The following is a 24,264-nucleotide window of genomic DNA, read 5'->3' as shown; positions in this document are numbered from 1 at the left end:
GGAGAATCCACATCAAACATCTTTGTTTCTCGTGGAGACCTTAAATGGCTGACCTTGACCCTACCCCATTCAGCGTCTCTAGCAATGATTCAGGGGAGAAAAAGAAGCCGCCATTAAATCCTCTTTGATAAACGTTGAAAGAGGCACAAAGACCCTTGCAGAGCTCCGGTTAATGATGTAGAGCCTCGGGCTTGCTTGGCAGCCCTGGGTCAAGTAAACACAGTATTTCGGTACGGTCAAATGTCAGACCATTCATCATACTTAACCCAGGCCATCTAGGAGTTAGGTATGTGGGGTCCCCTTCTAGTCCTAAGAAAGGTGGAGGATGGGGTAACTGATGACTCAGGAAAGTCCCATGGAGACTAGAGGCCATCAGACAGCTTCTGTGGCCAGTTTTGCTTGGGAAGGTTGTGATACCTCCGTATTTGGCACAGCATCTGCAGTTCAAAAAGGGTGTGGGGATATTGGAGGGGATTCAAAGAAGAGCCAGAAAAAGACTAATGAAAAGAGAATCACACCTCTCAGAGAGCAAATCAAGGAGTGTGATCTGCTTAATTTAGCACGGAGTCGGTAATAGCTGGCTGATGGCACCATTACACCTGCAGGGAGGCGAAACGGTCGCGTCAGAGAGCTTCACAGCAGGACAGGCAGAAGCTGCACGAGCATCAGCGGCTGCATGCCTTGGCCAGGACAGCCCAACCAGAAACAGGGTGGTGGTTTTCGACAGCAAAGGAAATGAGCTGCTGGTCGTGCTGGATTTCTCATCACTCGGATGTTTTGGAAGCAATAAACTCCAAAACATCCTTTTTTTTTTTTTTCTGACTTATGCAATGCATAACTTACTGTGTTCCTCAGTGGGGGTTTAAACAGGGTCATGAACTGTTAGAAAATGCCTCAGAAACACCTATTTTACAGAAATTTTATCATCTCTTCAGGCTCGTGAGGCCCTGAGGGTTAGCAGACCATAAGGAATGTGTGCACGCATGTGCAGGGGGCAGGGATGATGTTTTAGGATGTGTGAAAAATACTAGCCTAAGGCTCACGTCGGTCTTGAAATTTGAAACATAAGTGAGATAAAGAGCCTTCCCTCCAAACTAAGGTGCCCATGGAGACACCGGGTGCCAGATGGGTTAGGGGACCTGGGAGAAGCTGGAGGTGCTGGAGAAGAGCAGGTCTGGGCTGCTGTCTGGTATTGGGGGCACTGGACCTCATCTCCATGTCTTTCTTCATTGCTTTCCTTTAAAACAACACCCTGAAGCCAAGCATCACATCTGCAAACAAATAGGGGTTTAGCTTTGATTCTCCATAAATCACGGGAGCAGTTTTCACTTTGGAGCTCAGGGTTTGGGTTTGGGTTTAAAGAGCTGGTTCATGGGGCAGGTGGGGAACGTTTTCATTTCTTTCTTTTGGGCCCTGGGAGCCCCCAGGATTGACTTTGAGTTTCTGTGAAACAGAAAACATTTGCTGATGATGTAAGGGAGCCTGAAATAGCTAAGAAAGCTTGGGGGCTGCTGACACTTGAATAAATCCAAATGTCCTGGTATTTGGTTAAACTTGAATCTGAATATTTGTGTACGTTTTTTACAACATTTACTTGCCTCGGGGAGCAATTTGTGGAGCTGAAATAATCCAAGAGCTTTTTTTTTTTTCTCTTTCTTTCTTTCCGTGCTTGGTATTTCCACCCTCCAGGAAGTGAAAAGCCTTGAGAAGATTGGATCATGCATTATTTTTACCCTTGCAAATGGTTCCCAGACGCACGGAGCTCAAGCTGTGAAAAATACAGAGTGCAAGACCTCGGCGTGCACCAGCTCTTGAAATGCTGACCGGGAGGCTCAGACTGGACCATCCATCTTACGGATAACGCCTCTGTGGGGTTCCAGCTCAGGCTGCATTGCCTCACGGGGCATTGGCACAAGCACAGCCCCGTTTATCCTAAACCTCATCCCCTCTGCGCCGCTCCAGTAGGAAGAGGTACACACCTTGGTTCCTCTGAGATGAATTTCAGCTTTCTGCGGAAACCTGGCTTCCTGTCAACTTGGCTTCATCTGCTTATTATATGTAACACATAACCTCTTTAATATTACACATGGCATGTTTAACTGCTTAATTTACTTTGGGAAATATTGCCAAATGCAGCTATTCTGTTGACATATCATTTGCATGATAAACTAGTGTATTTTAAGCCACGAATAGGATGCATCTGTGAGCTATCTGTCCACACTTCTACAAGCTACCAGCATTATCTTCACACCTATAGTTGGAGAATGTAGCCCCACATCGTGCCTGGGGAGGGATTGATCCTTTCTGCTAGGAGAGCAGAGACTGGTGGCTTGTCTACAGCAGGGAATCAGATGGCATAGTTATTCTGAAATAACTTCCTGTGTAGATGTTCTCTTTGGACTGAAAAAGACTTTTTTTTTCTTTAATTCACTCAGAGCTATTTTTTTTTCATCTACTAAACTATTCTTGTTTGGATACAATCGGAAATGACGCTTTTTCCCTAGACAAAAGAGCTATTCTGGTGTGTCCCCTGCTGTGAGACCAAGACACCAAAGAGGCTCACTGCGAGGATCCTGGAGCTGGTGGCTCTCCCTGGGCAGACCGGTGGGTGGGAGCAGCCCAAACCAGCCTCTCCTCGATCCCACATCCACCCCTTGACCCCTCTCCAGATGCCTTTTGCTGGCATCCCGCATCTGCCTGCCTGTGAAAAATATATTTTTGCACCTTTCTGACGTAGCAGAGGTTGGGCTGGTGCCTGCCAGCCACTAACAAGCACGTTCTGCTCCCTCGGTGCCCTGCTCTATGGGGCAGCATCACCTCCTCACTCTCCGTCATATTAGGCTTGCAGTCACGCAGCGCCCCGTAAAGCTTCAAGGCCTTTGAAAACCGAAGGCTGACATCTTGAAGTCTAATTTGACACGTTTCCAACAGGGGAAGCGTTTATTACATTAGACAAGTTGATGCAGCTCTCAGGTTGGGAATTGCACTTATTTGCCATAATAATGGTGTAAAGTCCTCTTCCTTTTATTGTGTTATCTCTCTTTAATCATGCAGAGACGCTCCCCAGTAATTTTAATCAAAGGCTCAAGCATCACTTATCTGAAGACTAATGACTCAACTCAATGAGAGGAGAAACTTTGAAGAGCTTGCAATTGAGCTGGGAGGAGCGAAAAAGGAGAGTTTATTTGAAACTTTTTTCTTTCTTTACGTGTGTCATTATTTCACCTGAGTTTAGCTGGAGAGCCTTTGTGTGTGCAGTGAGTGGGGAAGAGCCATGGCTTGCTGCTTTTTCTGATCATGCTGCATTTAGCAACATGGATGAGAGAATGAGGTGTACTTTCACAAGAAGTCCGTTTCCATCGGAAAAAGATGATTTGGTCAAAAGTGTTCTTTTCTGTAGAGAAAAATGCCAGATTTTCTGAATCTTTTCCCTTGTTTGATGGGAACATTTGAAAGATATTTGTCTTGGAATGAATGCTTTAATCTTGAAATGCCACTTCTAACAAGAAAAGGAAGGCTCTTTTTTTTAATCTTTGACTCAAAACAGAAATTCCAGAAGCCCCAGAAAATTATCATAAAAAAACCAAAGAAGGTATAAAAGGATTTGTTCATGTGAGGTTTATAAACATAAACTTTCAATTTAGTGCTTATTTCAGCTATTTTCACTGAGGAAGCTCATTGTCTATGTTGGAATTTAACTGCTCTGCTTTAGATTTCTTTGTGGGCAAATCCCACGGAGCTCTTGATGCAGAGACCATCTCCTTCGGCACGGCACAAAAGCTCTGCTTGGGATTTGCTGCGGTGTTGGTCTTTGTAGGTCGAGATTATCAAAAATGGGTGCCCAGCTTGCTCGGAAGCGTGCCTCCAGCTGCCAGGGGCTGGGACCTTTCCAGCAATCAGGCCTTTTTAGGTTGCCTTGGCTACAGCAAGCAGAAGTGAATCTTCCCAAATTGCAGTGCTGTTTGAGTGACTTGCCCATGTATAATAGAGGGCTCTGTAATGGCCAGCAAACAGCATCGTCCCTGCTTTCTAGCTAGGAAAAGACATGCATGGAGTCAATGCATTGCTTGGGGATCTCAACGTTGGAAGGAAATCAAAGATTTTCAGGGCTCCTTGCAAGCCAGTGCAGAGATCCCAAAGCTTGGGGGCCAGTTTGGCCGCTTGTCCCAGCAGGACATCCTGCCTGAGGAGCCTGGATCTGCCCAGGAAGCTTCTCTGCAAGTCCCTCTTCACTTTCCTGCAGCTCTGCACAACCATGGCACAAGCAGAAGCACTGAAAGAGAGCTTTCTTCAGTGGTGTTGGGGGGTAGATGAGAGGCAGGAGTCAACATTCAGCTTTTGGTGCAGCGTTCCCTAAGAACTGTGTTTTTCAGACTCACTCTGTTGAGAGATCTCCTGGGAAAGACCGGGACTGAAATCCTGTTCATGGTGGTCAAGACCAAAAGTCCCCAGCCAGGATCCTGCTGCTGCAATTTCAGCTTTTTCCAACAGTTTCTTCCTGTGGGACAAGAACCAGTTTCCCTTGATGGGAGACCATGGACTAACAGCTCTTCCTTTTGTCTTCAGGACCTTGCTTTGGTGCCAGGAATGAAGAAAAAAGGGCGACACTGAACAAGATCCAATCTATGAGTAGTTTTATCTATTTCCACCATGCACTCAGCATACTCATGTGCAGGCACCCATAAGCAGCCACGCTTGCTACCAATTTATCACTTCTCCATTTTGGGCACGTGGATTCTGGCAGAGATGCAGGATCTGGAGTCAAACCTGGTACTGGTTGAAGAAGGAATGAACCCCCTTCACACTTCACTTGTCCTCTGTGCATTTTTGTTTCAGAGAGACTGATAGAAAGATGTGTATGGGGAGGGTGACCTGCTCAGAAGCAGGTGACTTACAGGGTGTTTTCCAGGCATTAAATACAGCCTTGATAACAGCTTCCAGTGGGGTGCTGTTTGCCATGTGAGGACCTCCTTAGTTTGGTAACCATGGGCCCAGGAAAAAAGGAATTCCTTTCAAAGCAAAGACCACTCAAGTCCTACTGTTAAAATCAATTGAAACGAAAATGTTAGGTGCTCTGAAAGGGGCTGTGTGTTTGCAGTAACTCCTCTTTCTCCGTGGTTTTGCAGACTCCCCTCTCTGGGCCTCTTTGCGTGCCGCAGTAAGAAGCTCTCTTGCTTTCCATTTTGGTGCTCCCAACTTTTGCCTGTGGCTTCCCATCTTCCTCTCCAGGAGCCGTTTAGAGGTGATTTATGGCTGCTGGCATGTCAGAACCAGTGGGAGCTCCTGGGATGGAAACGGCTGCCTGATTTGCCATGCTGATAAGCACAAGCCAAACACACCCAGCAATGCCAGATGGCGGCAGCGTTATCTGTCACAGAGCATCTCCGAGCAGACGGATGCTATACAAACATTTCACAACTGTGGTATTATTGTTGATGCAATTACTACTAATACTATTTATAAGTGTTAAATTAACATAAATATAGCACTGTAATAATGAACACAAACCGTATTTAGCATGATTGCTGATGTAATAATTAATGACCTCTATCAGTAATGCTATCTGCTCTTGTAAGGAATGATTCAACAGCAGCTTGTCTTGATTTCTCAAAGGAAGGAGGGTTTGGGAAAAGGTTAGAGTGAGTCAGAGCCCAGGGAAAGCTGTGGGAGTTGGAGATGGTGCCCAGCTTCAGAGAAAATTGTCATGGGAATCTGAAAACCGAGGACGCTAATGAATTGTGGATTTTGGGAGAAGCAGCCAGCAGTTTGGGCTCGTGGCTCTTTTCAGGCATGATGGCTCTGTACCAGCTATTTCTGAAATGGGGTTTGCAGCTTTCTGGGCTTGGGTTTCAAGGTGGCCAGAGTATCTGAACTAGAACAATATGAAGCGTATGGTTGGTGCCTTAGTGCCAAAACAAAAGTATTCATTTGGGAATCTAAGACCCGCTACTTGCCCGTGCTCTTATTTCAACACTGCCTCTGACCTGCTGTGTGACTTTCCATAAATCTGTGCCTCCATCTGTCTTGTCTTTTCTTTTATGGCAGTCTTTTTTGGGTCCGTGTCTGTATGCAGCTCCTAGCACAATAGGGCACTGAGCATGGTAGGACCTCTGGATCCCGTAACGATGCTGGTAATGAGATGACTGGGAGATTCTGGCTGGAGCTCAGGGCCTGATGGTGGTCCAGGGGCAGGATTTGTCTGCCCTGCCTTGGAACACTGATATATGTTCAAGTCTGAGCTTGTTACCACAGCCCAGTGTTTACCTTAAGGCTGACTGTAGCATGAGATAATATATATATGTATATATATATATATATTTCTGCATAAGGATTATCGAGGTGTCTAACTTTAAGTGCTTAGCTCTCTTGTGCCTGAGTCAGGGTGGCTGAAACTCTAGCTTTGAGAGAAGGGCTTATATTCCCCTTGAGGTGTAAAGCTCGTACATTGAATTTTGAAGCGACTAAATCTGCTGACAGACAGAAAAACGCAAGCAGGTCTCTCAAGTACCTTCTTGCCCAGGCTGTCATGCGACGGCACGTCTTCTGGTGTGTCGAGCCCCGGGAGATGGAGAGGGCTAAACACCAGCCCTCACTAGGGGAACAGGCATCCTTTGAGTGCCCTTGCAGTGATGAGGCCCTTAAAGCTGCGTGGCACCAAAGCATCTTCCCTGCAAGGTTGTGCAGCCCCAGGAGAAGCGGTGGAGCCACCATCCCAGAGATATTCAGAAGTTGGCTGGATGAGGCCCTGAGCTAATCTGAAGCTGCCTGCAGTTCCTCTGAGAAGGAGGTCAGACTGGAGAGCTCCGGAGGTCCCTTCTACCCCCAACCTATGCTGTGATTCTCTGACATTTGTAAAAATCCCTCTTGGTATGCACATAATCTTGAGGCATTGCCTTGGAAAAATCAGTCCGAGACCTTTCTGCTCCAGTAGGCTTCTTTGGGAAACCCGGGCTAGGCTATAAATGGCTTTAGAAAATATTTCCCATCTATATATGTCAAATGTAATAAAGGGAGCAGGAGGTTCCTGCCCGATAAAACAACATGAGAAAGATTCATGGTATGGGTTTTAACCTCCCCACCCCCCAAGAACTTCTTGGCTTCCCAGTGCTTTTTTAATGTGCATTGATTATGTTCTGAGGAGTTTACTGCTCCGTTAGAAAGTCATTTAGGGATTTATTGGGCTGGCCTTAAATACTGAAAGTGAGTCATTGCCCTGCCCCGCTGGTGATGTGCCTGATCCTAATGGAGTTCAGGAGGGGGAGACGGTGGTCCAGCGGTGGGAGCTGGTGGTGAAACCCCTCCCAGGGAGCTTTATTTAAAAGGTAACAAATGGGTTAAGCAGAGCTCATTAAGGCACATCGCTGCTAGTCCACGAGTACATAGGAATCGCCTAATTTCCTCTTCCACCCTGCTTAATCAGAGATAATAATAGGATTGTGATAGGAATTCAGACCCGATGATGATGAGTGCCTTAGAACAAAACCAGCTGCGTAGGCAAAGCCCAGCTCTTCGTGCTGGTGACAGGGCATGAGGGATTTTTTCACTGAAGGCTTTTCACTGAAGATCAATGGGACTTGGCTGCACGCCTCCCATCATAAAATTGAACTTCTCCCTCTCAATTCAGACGACCATTTGTGAGACGCGTTGGCAGTTCCCCTTCAAACAGAAGGGGAATACCGGAGATTTTCTTACAATTTAGGATTTGGCTCAACCTGAATCCTGGGATGGGCCATCAGCCAGGAAAACAGGAAACCCTCTCTGGAAGGACCATTTGTAGCTTTGTTATTTTGCAGTGCTTTGCTGCAGGAGGTACGCTTGGGATTTCTGGTTCATGCATTCATAATAATAATAATAATAATGATGATGATGATGATGATGATGATGTTAAGACACTGAGCTCCACACCTGCAGGGTGTTCCCTCCCAGCACGCAGTCCCAGCTGTGAAGTTGGGTTTCCCATCCAGTGGCTCCCAGAGATCCATGGAGTCGAACTCTGTGGCTGTGCTAAGAGCACAAGCCAACTTCATCATCTCTGTTTGCTTTTGCACTCAAGCTTTTCCTGCACTTGCAGCACTTAGAGACCCCGTTCCCCACTGGTGCACCTCTGCACCCAGGTGTGCAAGGAAATCCCGCAGACCTGGGAAGGCTGAGGTGGGCTCAGGTGAGTCCAACACTGTCAGAGGGGTTTGGATGGCTCCTCATGCCAATGCCAGCACTGTTTTGGTGGCAGGTCTGCTGTAATCAGGCCAGCTTAGGGTCTGCTCTAATTTACATCACTTAACTACCACCCCCTTTATCCACGCAGTGAGCTTGGAAGCACTCCCACTTTGCCAGTGCAAAATGCATATTTGTGCCAAGTCAGAACATCTCCAGGAAGGACTTGGTGATGCCGTGTGAGCACCAGCTCTCTCTGCAGGGATTTCCTTCAGCACCTCGCTGGGATTCTGCAGCTGGGGAGGCGAGCCTGCCCTCCCTCCACACCAGAGACCTGGGCTGCATCCGAGATTGAGAGGAACCAAAGCAAACTTGTGGAGGAAGAACAAGGCAAGTCCTTTCTCAACTTTTTCAGCTGCAAAGGACAAAAATCTTAGCAGCAGGAAAAGGAAAAAAATAATATCTCAGCTTCAGTAAGGAGGGAAAATAAGTCAAGTGAAATGTGCAGTGTGAGAGGAAGCCCTGAGCCCCCTGCCTGAGAAGTTCTGGGTCCTAACACTCAGAGCAAATCCTTGTGCTCCTGTGGGATGGGAGCACATCTCAGCACAGCGCGGGGTGTTTTGGGGGTCTGGTGGAGCAGATCTGACCTGCTGAGGTTGGAAGGCAACGGCTGGTCTTACAGAAGAATTCAAGGAGAAAAAAGCATTTGCTGCTCTGGAGGGGTGAATTCAGAAGGGGGAAAGCGGCTTAATGGTGATAAATCATCCTTTCCATGGGGGAAATGTGATGCAGCACGAGAACACAAGATGTGCTCCGGGCTGGTTCTCGGTGCGGAGCACGGGGAAGGGCTGGGGGCCAGGCTCTCAGCTGTTAGGAATTAACATCACCCCATCCACATCAGGAAACACGCACTGGATTGTACCAGCTCTTGGGTTTCAGCTCCTGAGGCCCCGCTCGGGTGCCGGAGGCTGAAGGCAGCTGCTTTTGGGTTTCTGGAGCTGGGGAGTCTGCAAAAAGTTGCTCTCATTGCATTGGAAGTGCTGGTCAAAAACAGATGCTGCAGTCTGGGAATTGGATGGCAAGCTTTAGGGTACATCGAATTTGATGTTTTCCCATGAAAATGTCCTTGTTGTATTGGGTCTGTGTAGAAATAGAGATTTCTGGAACATATCCCCCCTGACCCTGTAAGCACCGATTTGATTGGAAAGCGTTCATTTCTTTTCTTCGGGAAAATATGAATGAAATGCTTCCCTCCGGGCTGAAGTTAAACTGTTTTGTCTGAGTTGCCACAAGTGGAGCTTTCTGGGTAAAAATTGTCACCTGGAACATTTCTGTCAGGAAAATCAGAATGGATATAGTCAAAGTATTTTGCAAATTCAAGTTGAATTGTGACAGCGAACAAAGAAACCTCTGCATAACACCTGGCGTTCTGCCTCTCAACATTTTTAAAATGAAATGAGCCTTAATTCAGGACTCTTTTTTTTTTGCCACTTAATTCCTTTTCACTAAAAAGCACATGCGCACACACACGGAGGTAATATATAAATACAAATGAATCTTTTCAGTCCAAAGAATACATTTTGCTCTTATCAAAATGGATTTCTCCTTGGTATTTGCTCTGCAGCCATGCCTCGAGGGAGATGACTGTGACCCCCTCTTTGGTTAAGGGACCCCTGGGACTGTTTCTCCTTCATGGTTCAGGGATGTCAGCCCCGGCTTGGTGCCTGTCCCACAGCTTGCCCAGGCTGAATGGCAGCGTGGGCAGTGGCAGGTTGATATCTTTCTGCACCAAAATGAGTTGTTTTGACATTTCTGAACAGAAACTGTACAGGATTCCATTTCTTCCATTTTTTTCCCTGTGTGTTTTGAATTTTCTGTCCTTAGTTGGGACAAGCAAATGTCAAAACATCACATTTGACTTTCTATTGCCTCTCGTCTCCCAGCCACTGGCTCAATGGGAGCACTGGGCTGAGGGTTTGTTGCCGCCGGCATCACCCAGGCTTGGCCCTCACCCTGCAGCAAGGCTAGACTCACTGCTCCGGGCTCCCGACAGCTTCAAGAAGAGCTTTTTTTTCCACAGCAACCAGCAAATCACCTGCTCCTTACTCCTTTTTTTGACAGCAGGTGCTCTGCAGGCTCGTTGAATTATGTTGCTTCCACCCGTGGCAGGGTGGAGGTGAAAGCCCCCAGCTCTCCACCACGGGCAGCCAACCCGTTCCATCCAAAGAAATTTTACCTCTGTCCCACTTGAAAAGGCTTGAAAAGCCCTTCAAATTCCCCAAATTCATTTAGTTCCAGGCTGGCTGGAGGTGACTGTGGGCAGGGAATGACCTGACCTGGATTTCCTCTCTCCCTGACTTGGGAGCTGTGCTCTGCTGACGCCTAATTACATCCAGGCGAGCGTAATGCACGGAGCTGGGCTCCAGTCTCAGCTTCTAAATAAAGCTGTTCGCAGGGTGTGGAGGCAGAGGAACGAGCAGCCACAGAACCATTAACACTGCCATGGGAGTTAATGGGTCCTAAACAATTCCTGCCTTTTGCTGGGCCTGCGTGCAGCAGCCGCCTGTTGAACTGCGGCCTCTCCCTCCTCTGTTTAAAGCCACTTACTATTTTATGAACATGTGTAAAGCAAGGCACTAGCCTCCATCTCCTCACCAGACCTTGATAACTTACTTGCCATTTTTTATTGTGCATTAAATGCTTTATTGGAGTGATTGTGAAACCTTTAGAGGTGCTTCCAGTGCGGCTGGCCTCAGTGTCTTCTTTAAAATGTGACAGCCAGGAATGGGTGCTCAGCTCTTCCCTCTTCACTTTACAGGTGGCATGTAAAATGTCCCCGATGGTGGCCCCATTCAAGCACTGGGATGGGCTGAATAGGGAAGTGGTGGATGCCCCACGCCTGGAGGTGTTTAAGGGATATGTGGACGTGGCACTAAGGGACACGGTTTAGTGGTGGGACACGGTAGGTGTGGATGATGGTTGGACTTGGTGATCCTGAAGGTCTTTTCCAACCCAGATGACTCTGTGAGTCAGCTGCACCAGTGCAAATGAAAGTCAAGTTCCTGCTCTGAAGTCTTGCCTGGGTTTGATCTAGCCCTGCCTATGGGGACACAGCGACAGACAGGGATGCTGGGGAGGATGTGCTGCTGCTTGATGTAAGCTGGAATTTGCTCAGCAAAGGTTTGGGACAGCGTTAACGGGGATGACGGATGCACAGAGCTGTGCATCCTGACGTGTCTGAAGCTGCAATAGCCAGGGGAGCACCGTGCTGGGGTACCCATGGTGTCTGTTTCCTCCTAAATGAATCCTAAACTGGCAGTGATCTAAGAGGGAGGGAGGCAGGGATTTCTGGTTATGATTTCTGCCTCAGTGAGGTTATTTCAGCTCTCTGTGGAGAGTTTTGCTACTGCTTCATCTTGGAGATGTTTATGATCCACGGGGTTGAGCTGTGAAATTGCAGATGGGGAAAAGGGCCTGTGATGGAGGAACGGACTGGGGCATGTGCAACGTGTCCAGGGGATGTGTCAGCTGTGGGCTGCTCCTAGCCTGAACCTCACAGCTGGCCCTACTAATCTCATCTTACTGTAGGCAGTGATGAGAGTTTTGGGTGCTCCAGGGACCACGGGAGCTCCATCACAGTGTGGGCCTGGGCAGGGAAATGCGAGGAAGGAGAGCAGGAGCAGTTAGGCAGAAGTGAGCTGCTATTCAAGTCCACCCCACCGGTATCTGGTCACACCACTTTGCCTTGGCTGTGTTTGCAGGGCAGTAGAAACCCTACAGCAGGAGTAAAAACTCTGTGTGCTCATCTCCTGGGATTTTCTGCCAGTATCTGCCTTTGATTCTGGAAGATAGCCTGGTAGTTCGATTGTTCGTGTCTCTTTGACTTCACTTTCCAGCTGCAGAGATGCATGCCAGGCAAGAACAGCTGGGGAAAAAGAAACTCTTGGAGAATACTAAGAGAATATGCATGGGCGGAGAATGGGTTTTAAAATATATAAACACAGGTATTCACCCTCAAAATGTCATCCTAAGAGTTACTGTGCTTCTGTTTAATCACAGAGCTGGTATATTGGGACTGACACGTCCCCAGACTCCTGTCCCCTTCCCTCCACGTGTCACCTGTAAGCCCTCGCTCGCACAAGGGAGTCACAGAAGGACCAGAGCCTGCGAGGATGGGTCCCAGTGCCTGACTTCTGGGCTTTTCCTTCTTGTGCATGCTGTACCCCAAATTTGCCAGAGAGAATTAGATGCTAAAGGGTTCGTGAGCAGAGCTAGGATCCTATGAAAAGCCAATTTGCTGAGAGGGACCCCAGCTGCTTATTGTATCTGGCAAAACCTCCCACAGCACCTCAGGGGAGACACAAGCTTGAAATCTTAATTAAAAAGCAGAAACCAGGGTTTCATGCTAGGCTGATATTGTGACTCTCTTCTCTTTATGGACAATTCTTATGCAAGCTCCTACTGTGTCTGTGGAATTGCTAATTTAAAGGAAGCTACAGATTTGTGCAGAGCAGGGCCTGTGTCAGCAGTGTTTAACGTCAGGAGAACGGAGGTGTGTGCTGATCACTTTGGCTGTTAGGAACTTTCTGCTTGTTTTCCTCCCAGTCTTTCTCTTTTCCCGATATCTACTCCAGAAAGTGCCCAAAGGAACCTTGTCGTGATTTGGGGTATATGGAGAGAGCACCGATAAACCAGAACATCAATATTCAGCACTGAAACTCTGTTTATGGCCAAATAACAATAAGGTCCCTATCAGCAAAGGTATCAAATACAGGATTGCCAGCTCAGAAGTCTCCTTTGGAAATCTGCAGGTGAAGTTGTTTTTGCAGGACAGAGTTGTTTGGACAAGTACACAAGCACCTCTGATTGAGGAGGCTGAGCACAGGGTTTGAGAGACCTGTGATTTATTTTTTGATTTGATACAAGCCTGATGGAAATTTTGGGAAGCCAGGCTGACATTGTCAAATCTGGGCCAGTCTATAAGCAGCGTGATATGACAGAGCTGTCCCATCTCCAGATGAAAATGGACTGAGCATACCAGCCTCAACAAAGGGCTGGCTCTCTTTTTGTGTCTAATTAGGGATGTGCAAGCTTTTCTTTGTATGCATGACTTTGAAAAATGTAACTTCATTGCTTTAGTTCCTCCATCTCTGGAAGAAAATAAAATCTGCTGTCCCATTAGATCAGTGGGTGGAAAGGGACTGAGAAGGAACTTGGTAGTGATGGGAAAGCTTATCAGGCCTGAAAGTGCCGTTCACTGGGAAGGTCCTGAAGGACCCCACACTAGGCCAGAACTAGGGACTTTTCAGGGATAGGTGGCACCTTACACACACAGGTGGCCCTGGGGACCCCAGTAGCTCCTTCATGAATCCCTTGGGCACCACAGGCCTTTGGCCAGGCATGACTTGCACTTCCTTGCAGAGATTCAAAGATTTGATTTCAGAGTGATGCCAACAAGAGATGAAACTCAAGATAACTTTCTCCCTCCCCTTATGGCGGAAGGGCTTGCAGATGATGCCTAATTTAATTGTGAAACTCACTCCAGGGCACGCTACAGAGACCAAAAGCAGAAATGGGTTCAAAAAGTCATTAGTGAAATATGTGCAGAAAGGGGCCATCAAGCGCTCTTAAATACAGGTTACAGATGCATCAAGGCTCAGGAAGGCCCCGAGCTGCAGATGGCCAGGATCAGGAAGGGTTTATAGCCACACGCCTGTCCTGTTCCTGTGCTGGCCGTACAGCAGGCTGGCCTAGATGGACTTCTGATCTGATCCAGGAAGCTCTGCTCATGCCCTTATCGCAAATGGCCTCTGCTGCATGATTAGAGATTGATCTAACAGACCTGGAAGGAAATTCAGACTGGACCTGACTTTGTTGCTGGTTCCTCGCAAAAAGGCAAGTCATGGCTTTGGGTTTAGGCAGTTTGTCTTTCCCCTTGTCCCAGTGATGTTCAAGTTTCAGCCCCGTGACCTGGTAAGTTTGCAGAACCTACAGATCACGGCATGGAAAAGAAACCCTCTCCTCCCACAGCAGTGGGGTACGTGGCCACAGCGCAGTGTGGTTTTCTCTGGGGCTGTGGGCCTCAGGGGAGTACTTGAGCATCCTTCAAGCTGCAAAGAGTGAGAAGACAGCGCAGGCAGGCGCGAGGTGCTTGTGCTCAGTAATGCCGTTTCCAGACAGAACAGGCCAGCGGTGAAGTAGGTTGATGGATTAGTCTATCATCTCAGTGAAGCGAGGTTTGCGTCTGCCTAAGGGCATGGCTGTAAATGAGCCCCTAATGGATTCTTCTCCTAAAACTTCTCTGTAATACAGAAATAGCTGCATCCCTTAGAAGTGGAGAAGGGGGGTAGAGAGAGGCTGGGTGTCACACCGGCAGAGAAGGGTGGCAGAGCCCCGAAGTGGCAAGGATGGTGAGGAAACCTCTGCTGCTGCAGCCTGGGTGATGCTGGGACTGGTTGGAGACCATTAACTGGGAGAGTTAACAGTCCCCCTTGCTCCCAAACTGTTCCTTTAATGCTTGCTAGCTTTTCTGCTGCCACATTTAAAACCATCACAACTATTAGTCCTTCCCAAATCCCACCACTAAGAAGCACTTAAGTACCGGATGAGGACTACAGATCCCCCCGCCCTGTTCTCTGACCCCACAATTCTCCCCTCCGACCACATCCCTGCACCCAGGACCCCCGGTTTGGCTCAGACCTGGGACAGGAACAGCTGGTGGCCTCGGCGGGTGGGCTGCTCTCCTTGGGCTCCTCGTCTGCAGCCACCTCTGTGTCACCTCCCTGCTGCAGCAGCCCTTGCTGTCCCGCTGGGTTAGCAGAAGGAGACGCAGTGCTGCTATTTCCGTGCGCGCTCAGCACCGCTGAGGACTCGGAGATGCTAATAGTGCCATGTCGCTCCGTGGTGTCTGCAAATAAACAAATAAAGAGCACCTGCTCCATGACGGCTTCCGCTCCTAACAGGTTTTGTTGGCTTTTGCAGCTCCGGGATGGATGGAGGTGATCCTGATTGTGCGGGGCGACCTGGAACTGGGGATCCTACCAGGAGGATACCAGGAGGATCCTACAGAGGAGGCTGCAGGAACAGGTACGGGTGCTGGATGTGGCCATGGGGGGCAGGTCTCTGTGCCAGGGGCAGGCTCATGGTGCCTTGTGCCTTGGCACAGGGGTGACTCTCACCCACATGGTCTCCTGCCTCTCTGCATCGGCAGGGATCAAGTGTGAGCCCTCCAAAATCTGTCCCGGCTGAAATGAGAGCAGGGAAACTGAAACACGGATGGAGGTAGCTGCAGTGTGTGGCCCTGAAAAGCCCCAAGACAGGGGTGGTGTGGGAAGAAAGGCTTTGCAGCTGCCACCTCCACCTAGCAGGGGGCTGCAAGCAGTGGACATGCAGGGAGCATAGAGCCATCACAGCAATGCCCTCTCGTGGGGACTCCTTCGGCTGCTGAGATCCATCCCCTCCTTCAAGAAGCTGGTGCTATAGGATGCTCCAGCCGGGGGAAAATACAATTATGGAAAACTGTTTTCTTTCTTCTTTTTTTTCCTTTTTTTTTTTCCTTTTTTTTTTTTCCTTTTTCCAGCATGCCTGTTAGCCAGGGTTGTGATTTTGCTTTTTTCTCCACAGTCCTCTTAAGCCTACCAATGCCAGCAGTCTTTTTCTAGTCCCCATATACATTGGAGCCTCCAGCTCTGGTGGGACTTGAGTGTCGATCCTCAAGTCCCCCACCTCCTGCCCCAAAAATGCAGCGTTGTGCGTTCTTCATGGAGCTGAGCAGTGAAGGGCTGCAGAAATTGCCCTTTGGTTGCTCAGCCAGTGACAGGATCAGTCCCGGCACTCACTACAGCCATGCTGCTCTCTCTTGAGCCAAATATGTGATTCAAGGAAAAAATATTTCTAATTGTTTGTAAGTCGCAGTGATGATCTTGGGTCTTGTACAAAGCCTGGCAGACTCTTACCTTGCAAGGAATCTTTTTCATCTGCCAAATGATTTCCTTCCCATTTTCTTCCATCATTTTTATGGACTTGCAGCCGTGTGCAGGTCTCGTTGTGTCTCAATGGGAGGTGGGAAATCCAGCTCGCTCTTCGCAGTAAGCACCTGATTCATCACCGTTAATTCCTTTTGCCATTTGCCATAATAACAATAATCAAAATGAATTAATTTGGTGTTAGCGGAGAAAGAACATTGAAACTGCATAGGGATGGTGCTGCAATCAAATAAGATACGTGTCTGTTTAAAGTAAGATCTCTCTTTTTACTACCTGCATACCTACCAATGACTACATTTTATTCTCAAGGACAGGCTATCATATTAATACAACTTACAGTTATTCTAAAATGTTTTCCATCTTTCACTGCTTGTTCTAAATATTTTAGTAAACATAAAGTGGATTTTTCCTTTTGTCCTCCCTTAGCATGAGGCAGATGATAAAAACTGTAGTTTCCCCACAACAAGCGTACCTTTTTATAGCTTATTGGGAATCAAGCAAAATATATCAATTAGATGATCGTGTGGAGCTGCTCCTTCTTTATGGGATAATAACTCTAGGCAGATAGAAACAAACACCCTGGGTATACGGCTATAATGTTTATTAGCCAAAGATGTATTTATATGAGGCTAATAGGAAACACCATCAATTTAATATTAACACTAGATAAAGGTCAGGTCTAATAAATGATGTATACATTTAAAATGGGTGCCAGATTTAGGGACCTGTCTGAAATAAATTCTGAGGTGCTCAGTCAGCAGCTTTATACTGCAGTTAGGACTTGATGGCCTGGGCCATTCAAGCTCAGGTGTTTTTTTTTTGTGATGCTCTGGGGCATTTTTGGATAAGTCAGCTGCTGGCACCGTCCATCTCCTCTCTGCCCTTCAGGATGCCTTTTTTCCTGACTCAGGAGGATGGTGATCTCTTGGCAATGCCAACTGCCCAGCAGAGGTGGCTGAAGTAGTCCTTTGAGGCGAGGGATTTTTTCATCCTAATGTTTGCATGGAGGAGACACTGGATGGGAAAAAGTGCTCCAGCTATAGGAAGACCTCAGAGAAATGCAGCACACATGAGGAACAGCTGAGCCAGCACCTCCTGCCTTCCTTCAGGGCTGAGAAACCTCCTCCATGGTAGGCAATAGACCTGCCTGTGCTCCTGATTTGCACCAATACTGTGCAGGAACCCCATAATGATGTTTGGGTTGGGTCCCCACGATATGCCCTAGGGTGTCTCCCCTTCTGGGAAGGCTCCACAGCCCCAGACAGAGAAGCAGGAGGCAGAAAATAGGCCCACGGCGCTGTGCGTAGCCCTGGGCCATTCGAGGCTCTTGTCTCTATTTTCTTCCCATCATTCGGAGGCGAACTTCATGGGGGAAATATGAAAGAAACAAATTAGAATTGCCTCGCTGGTGTGACAGTGAGGAGAGCTCTGAGTTTGAGAAGCTGAATGGAATGATAAATCCCATCACTTAAAGCGCGTAATGAATTTTCCTGGAGATTTGTCTCAGTGTAAAGAGAGAGGGGGGGAAAAAAGGTATGAAATTCTCCTCTGATTTTGCAGCAGGGTTGCAGGCTGCTCTGACTGAAATGTGTAAATCTGAAGAGTTTGTGCTTGCAGTGCATTCAAATAAGTTCCCCATCCTTAATAGTCCTGGGTGCAATTTTCAATGAAATGTCAAATCATCTTTGCCTCCAGTGGCATTTGGTCTAATAACGTTATTTTGCCCAAGCAGCCTAGGAGAACTAACGTGTTCCAGGAGTAATTCTGCAGCTAAATATAGAAAAGAGGATTTTTTGCATTACAAGAAAACATTTTTATGCTGCGAGAACTTCAGTGGGGGGTTGGAAAATCCTTTGCTGTTGATTTGTTGGGTGACCTTGGAGAAATCACTGTCCTTAAGTCTCCTTCCCTCTCTGATCTTCTCCTGTACTCAGGTTTCAAAGTCTTTAGGGCAGGGACCAGCTTTTGTTGTGTCCTTCATAACTCCAACACCTAGTGTGCCAGGCTTATCCAGGAACCTTGCAGACCAACTGGTAGATTAGGAAATATTTCATTTTTTATGACGTGTAACATAGCTATAGATGACCAGTTGCAATGTAGGGGCCATGAATTAGATCCCTGCTGCTGCTGCAGTGTTGGATTTTCCAAGAGTCCAAATGAGCGCGATGCACGTGTTAGAACTAGTTCCCAGCTCAGGGAGGAAGGACATGATGACACAGAGGCTCCTCAGATCCTTTGTTTGGGGAAAATGCAATAAAACAGGCAAGAAAGAGCAGAGTCTGACCTTTCCTCAAAAGCAGACCTCAACAGCCCATAGATGAAGCCTTCTGCAGCCTCGGCTCCCAGTGCACTCCAAAGAAACGTGTTTGATGCACTGTAATCCAAAATATTCCTACTGTTTCTCTGAAATATATATTCTAAGACATGAACAAACATGTATATGTATCTTATGGTGACTGCAAACAAGAAAGTGTGGTTCGTTTCCATGAAGACTGTGCCTGGAGTAGGAGGCTGGGAAGTGAACCCAAGATCTCAAACTTTGGCAGGACGAAAACCTCAGTCTACAGCTCTCAAACTCAGAAAAGCAAAGTCTGTGTACTCTGGGCTCTCTTTCTTCCAGCAGCTCCCACTTTCCTATCCACATCTAAATAGTGAGCTACACCATGTTTTCTTAAAAAAAATAAAAAAAAAATAAAAAAATCAGTTCAGTTTAGTTTAGTTTTTTTTGAGAAACCCAAAGTAAAAGCCCTGCAAGTTGCCTCTTGTGGGAAGGAAACTTAGGGCATGAGCAAGCCTACAAATATGTGCTAGGAAAAATCCGTAAAATAAATGATATTCCCTCAGGTAAAAGACGAATGCTCCTCTGTGTTCAGACTATGTTTTTATTGCTTTACTGCTGTTTTTATCCAGAACTGTGGGTTGGCTGTCCTGGCCATGCAAAACCAGCAGATTTTAAAGGAATCCTGAGGATTCTCTTCAGAAAGCACATTTTAAACTTTAAAAAAAAAAAAAAAAAAAGACTGATTCGTTCAAATTTTTGCACAACTACTGATAGGACAGCTCGTGGCCATGTCTCACCAAAGGGATTTTGAACAATTTTCTGAGCTTCAGGGCAAACATCGCTTTTAGTTCCTGGATGCGAGGATCACACCAGTGGGACACCCCCAGAGGCAAAGGCACACACTCCTGTCCCCTCTCCTGCTCACGGGGACACCTCTTGTCCCTCCAGACCCACCTGAGCAGCTCCCACCAGCGGTCATCTCCCTCCCCGTCCCCGTTTGCAGCAAATATTCCAAGCCCATTCATCTAGCCCAACGATGGACAATTAGGGATTTGCAGCACGAGGGACATTAGTCACATTGATTTGGCTTCGCAGCTCCAGCCGAGCTACCTTTAGCTTCACGCAGTACATTAATGGGAGCAATAGGCATGACAACTCTTACACACAAAGGCACCGGGCCACTTACAGCTGGTAAATGAACCTTGGAACTTACATAAAGCAGAAGGTAATGAAGAGTAATAGAAGTTTTAAGCAATTCATTTTTCTCTCTCGTTCTCCTTCCCACCTTCTCTTTTTTCCCTTTTCCTTCACCCCTTTCCTTCAAGGGCTAAGACAAGCTGACGGGTCTTGCTCAAAGGGTGTCCTAAGAGGAGGGACAATGCCCTCATTGTCATTGCTGCTACTGCAGATGGGGCTTGGGGATCAGCGTCATGGGAAGGGGAAGGAATGGAGCAGCCATCCTGCTGCTCGCAGCACTGCTGAATTAAAATTTGCAGCCTAAAAATGCTGCAAAATATTGCAAAAAGAAGAAAAGAGTGGCAAGCACTTATTTTAGTGTAGACAACGTTCAAAATACCCTGAAATTCATAAATTTGAAAATTGGAACAACAAAATCGATTGTCTTATTTTTCTTTCTCTGTTTTTCCCTGTCAGGGCAGTGTGGAAGAAAGCTGGCTGGACATTCCTGCAACTAACAGGGTCCTAACCCCATCTCCACCTCCTAGCCTCAGATCTTGGCTTAAGGACAGTAGGGATAGGCCATGTATGTATGCACACGTGTATCTGTCCGGCTATGTGCTCCACCACGTTTCTGTTGCTTGGTTTGGGCAGGTACACGTGGCCATGGGGTTTCGAGGATGAAGCTCAGCGTTTCGGTGGAGATCTTGGCTAAGAGGTTGACCCAAGCTTAGCAGAGCTGCAGTTCCTGGGACTGAATATCCCTGGGGAGACGGTTCAATTTTGGAAGGATGGTTTCCTACGCTGGATGTACCTAGCTAGAGGGATAGAGCAGAAGGGCCTGGTGCAAGGTTTTGGGTGGGCAAGGTCTCTGAAGTGCAGATGACTTTTGTAAACCAGGTGCCAGTAATGGCTTACAACTGTCTAATGTGAAAGGCAGTGACTCTGCTCACCAGCTTCAATGAGATTTAATGCAGCCTAATGTAACAATTTTTGCCTTAGCTTTGCCTGATGCACTGATGAGCTGAGAGTGGTGGTGTACTCCCCCCCACACCCAAAAAATAAAAGCCTTTCCCGGGGGGAAGGAAAAGCCGTGTCTGCAGTGAAATGTCTCAGCTGAGTGGAAATGGGAAAGCTGAAAGCCAAAGAAATAATTTAGCAAATTACCAAAAAAAAAAAAAAAAAGCTGGTTTAATTCGTTCCTATTTCCTGAACTACTCATGGCCCTGGAAACCTCCTGACGTGGTGAAAAACAAGCATTTCGAAAACATTTCATCACACAGATAAAGTGGAAGTCTTGAATTTTTACTCTTGATTTAGAGACAGAGGCAATGTAGGGAGTAAGAAAATTCCAGTGGACCCTTCCTTGCTGCAGGGGTGCACATACTCTCGCTTGAATGCCGTGGCATCGCTCACGGTTGGCAAAAGCACCCTGGTGTTGGCAGCCCACCAGCTGGCAGCTCTGCAGGGTGCAGCCTGATGGGTTAAACCCTATGTTGGAGCACTAAAACCTGGGTCTGCTCTCAACCAGCCACTGCGTGACCCTGAGCAGAGCGTGCTTTCCCATTTCCTTCTGGAAAATGGAAACCGCTGCTTTTACGTGGCTCGAGCTGTGGAGCACAAGGGTGGTTTGTTGTGAATGCAGCTGAAATTTGCTCTCCTACCCATGGCACGAAGTAGTGCAGTGCACATTACACTTTCCTTTATTTGGGCTTTAGATTACGGAACTAAAATTAAATTTAAACTCTTTGCAGAAAGGTAATTTTTCCTAATCACTCACACTGCTGCACAGATCTCTACAACTTGATTACATTCTAATTAGATTAATTGGATGGAGAATAATTTCTTTCTCCAAGAAGATCAACTACAAAAGACAAGCAATTCTATAGACTCTGCATGGGAAAAAAAAATACAACAAAAAACCCCAACCCTCATTCAAATCTTTAAAACCAAAGCACAAAATGCGCAGTAATTAAATTGTTAAAGAATTTATGAGCATATCAGGATGAGCTAGGGTGTTTTTTTTTCCCCTTTCCCCTCTTGCATCATTTTCCCTCATGCTCTCCCTCTTTTTCTCCTGACCATAAAATGAGATGTGGAATTCCAATTCCTTCATTGATTTTTGAGATAAAAATTTAAGAAACTCAAGTAACAAAAGGTTGCACTCTCACGTTCTGCATGCAAAATGGATTGCCTTTGTTACAGGGGCAGAAAATATTGAACTGTATAATGCTGTGAAGTCTTTGCCCTGAATACTAATAGTCATTACTTACCAGAAATGAACGCAAGCCGAAGAGGTTCAGCATCTCCCAGTTGGCTTTGGCGTCTCAACTGAGACTGCGAGACTTGGGGCTCCAAAAGGGGGTCGAGGGCTTTGTTTCTCTGCCTGGCCGCATATCACTGGATGTTGGTTGGGTAGCATATGTGGCCCTTTCAGAACAGTGCTATCAGGAGGTTCCTGATGTCCTCACTGGATTTTTTTCTTTGTTATTTACTCAGGCAGCACTTGCCTTTGCTGGGCAAGTGCTCAGGCTAAGGTGGGACAATTCCCAAGTGTAGAGATAAGACAAGTGGTAACGATTTTACACAAGTAGTAGATTTAGCTTTAATATTAGGAAGAAATGTTTTACTATGAGGGTGGTGAGGAACTGGAGGAGGTTGCCCAGAGAATCTGTGGGTGCCCCATCCCTGGAAGTGCCCAAGGCCAGGCTGGATGGGGCTTTGGGCTATCTGGTCTGGTTGCCCCTATGGCAGGGGGTAGGAACTAGTGGCCTTCAGAGGCCCCTTCCAACCCAAACCACTCTATTCTATGAAATCTGTAGCTATGAATTCATCCTCCCATGGGAGGCATGGTCACTGAACAATGCACATTTGGCATGGATAGGAGACGCTGGGCTGCAAACACAGCTGCCAGCAGCTGGGGACCCGTGGGGGCTGCAGGCAAACCCATCCCTGAAGCTCCTGGTGCCGCTCAGCACCAGGCTGAGCAGCGTCAGGGCCCATTAACTTCTGGGAAGGATGCAGCGGCACCTCAATTGCTCTCCCTTGACTCTTAAAAATCCATCTGTGATTAGAATAAAGAGGAAACTTCGCTGCTTGACCTTCAATATGCCCGAGCAGGTCAATTATAAGGGAGCCAACGGGACCAGATACGTTCCGGTGAGTCTCAGGTCAACGCTGCTCTTTCCCAGCTGGCCTACAAGACTACTGAGAAAATGTGCCTACCCGCTATTCAAGGAAGGAGCAAATTGCACCTATCTGCAGCTGCATTTAAGCTCATCGCTGCTAAATGATACAGCGTGGAGCCCTCTTCCTTTTAGCTTGCAGCCATTTGTTTCGCTGTGAGACGGGCAGCAGATTTATGCCTCGCTAGTTCGGCGGCTCTGCAAGGTGTTGGGCTGCTTTGTGCTGAATGTTAAGTGAGCTCCGGAGTTTGAAATATGAAAAGTATTTGGATAAGGCAGATAGGCCACCTTGAAGACATAATCCACAGGAATAATGACAGGGCCCAGCAAAGCCAAAGCAAGTACTTAAATTAATAGCAAGAGATCTATTAAAGGGATTAGCCACATGTTGTAACACTTACAATGCTTTATCTCACGGTGGTTATGGCAGGAACTATATATTTTCCCAAAACAAATAGCTAGGGGATGATTTATAGATTAGAGAGGGTGGAAAGAAACTTTACAGCCTTGAATTTCCAAACCTGGAGGTTTGGCGGGGGCAGAGGCACGGTGCCTTGGCTTCTGGGGACATCTCCGTTAGCGCCTTGGGACTGGGACGTAGCCACTAAGGGCTCCTCCCCGCTGTCCCCATCACCCTTTGGGTGACATCCTGGAGCCATCCTGGAGCAGAACTCGCTCATGTCCCATGTGCCTGGCTGGGAGCATCCCAGCGTGTCCCACCACATTCAGAATATGGAGCAGGGCTGGGGCTGCTCCAAAGCACCCCCACATCCATATAATATTACCGTTAACATCGCCAGAGCCGAGGACACAAATATTGCCTTTATTTTCCAAGCGGAGCTGTGTTTTTGAGGACCTTACTTTGGAGAAACCTCTGGGGGAAGCTTGCTGCCCTCTGCAACTGCCGCACAGCCGTGCTGGGCAGGGCTGTGGCTCCACGGCTCATCCGCTCGGGCAGTCGAACACCATGAGTCATTTCTGAAAAGGTAAGGCCCTGACATTTTGTCAGCACTAAACGGGCAGCTGGAGTGTATATATGCGCATATATCTCTATATCTACAAATATTAAAATGGCAGATTTGAGCTGTCAAAGGTCTGAGTACTGGACTTTACAGCCTCACCTTTTTTTTTTTTTTTTTTGACAGAGCTCTGTGTGTGCCATTTGTAAGACGAAAAAAAAAATAAAGCAGAAGATGGAAAACCTATTGTCAGAACCACACAGAAGGGATGGAGCTTGCTCCTGGATCCCCAGGTCTGTAATATTTAACGTGATTCCTCTCCAAACCTGTCTCAGGGTGATAACAGCAAAGCTCCCCAGGACTGCCGTGGGAGGAAAAGCCATCCTCTAATCCTTAACGTCTCATTGGCACGTAGCAAATTCTGGGGTGTTCACAGCCTCTTGAACCTCCCGGTTCATGGTGCAGCCTGAGCAGCTCTTTTATGTTTCCTGCCTCTTGTTAGCTAGTTTTAAGAGAATGTAAAG

General features: G+C 47.3%; 1 long non-coding RNA gene across 2 annotated transcripts in view; it reads left to right on the top strand.

The window, feature by feature from the left end:
• Positions 1 to 23,996, top strand: part of LOC310885961 — a 51,658-nt gene extending 27,662 nt beyond the window's left edge. Inside the window, exons 4-9 of one of the 2 annotated variants that reach the window (XR_014575046.1) lie at positions 1,690 to 8,161; positions 8,306 to 8,544; positions 15,136 to 15,240; positions 20,074 to 20,182; positions 23,617 to 23,767; positions 23,927 to 23,996. This is a non-coding gene — a long non-coding RNA (uncharacterized lncRNA). Of the gene's footprint in view, positions 1 to 1,689; positions 9,289 to 15,135; positions 15,241 to 20,073; positions 20,183 to 23,616; positions 23,768 to 23,926 lie in introns of those variants that run through there. The other variant, XR_014575047.1, reaches the window with a different exon arrangement.
• Positions 23,997 to 24,264: the final 268 nt, after the last annotated feature.

The sequence above is a fragment of the Anser anser genome (genome assembly GCF_964211835.1).
Source record: "Anser anser genome assembly, chromosome: 24".
NCBI classification, from domain to species: Eukaryota; Metazoa; Chordata; class Aves; order Anseriformes; family Anatidae; genus Anser; species Anser anser.
Note: the sequence above shows the minus strand (reverse complement) of the source record. Positions and strands in the feature narration are given on the sequence as shown.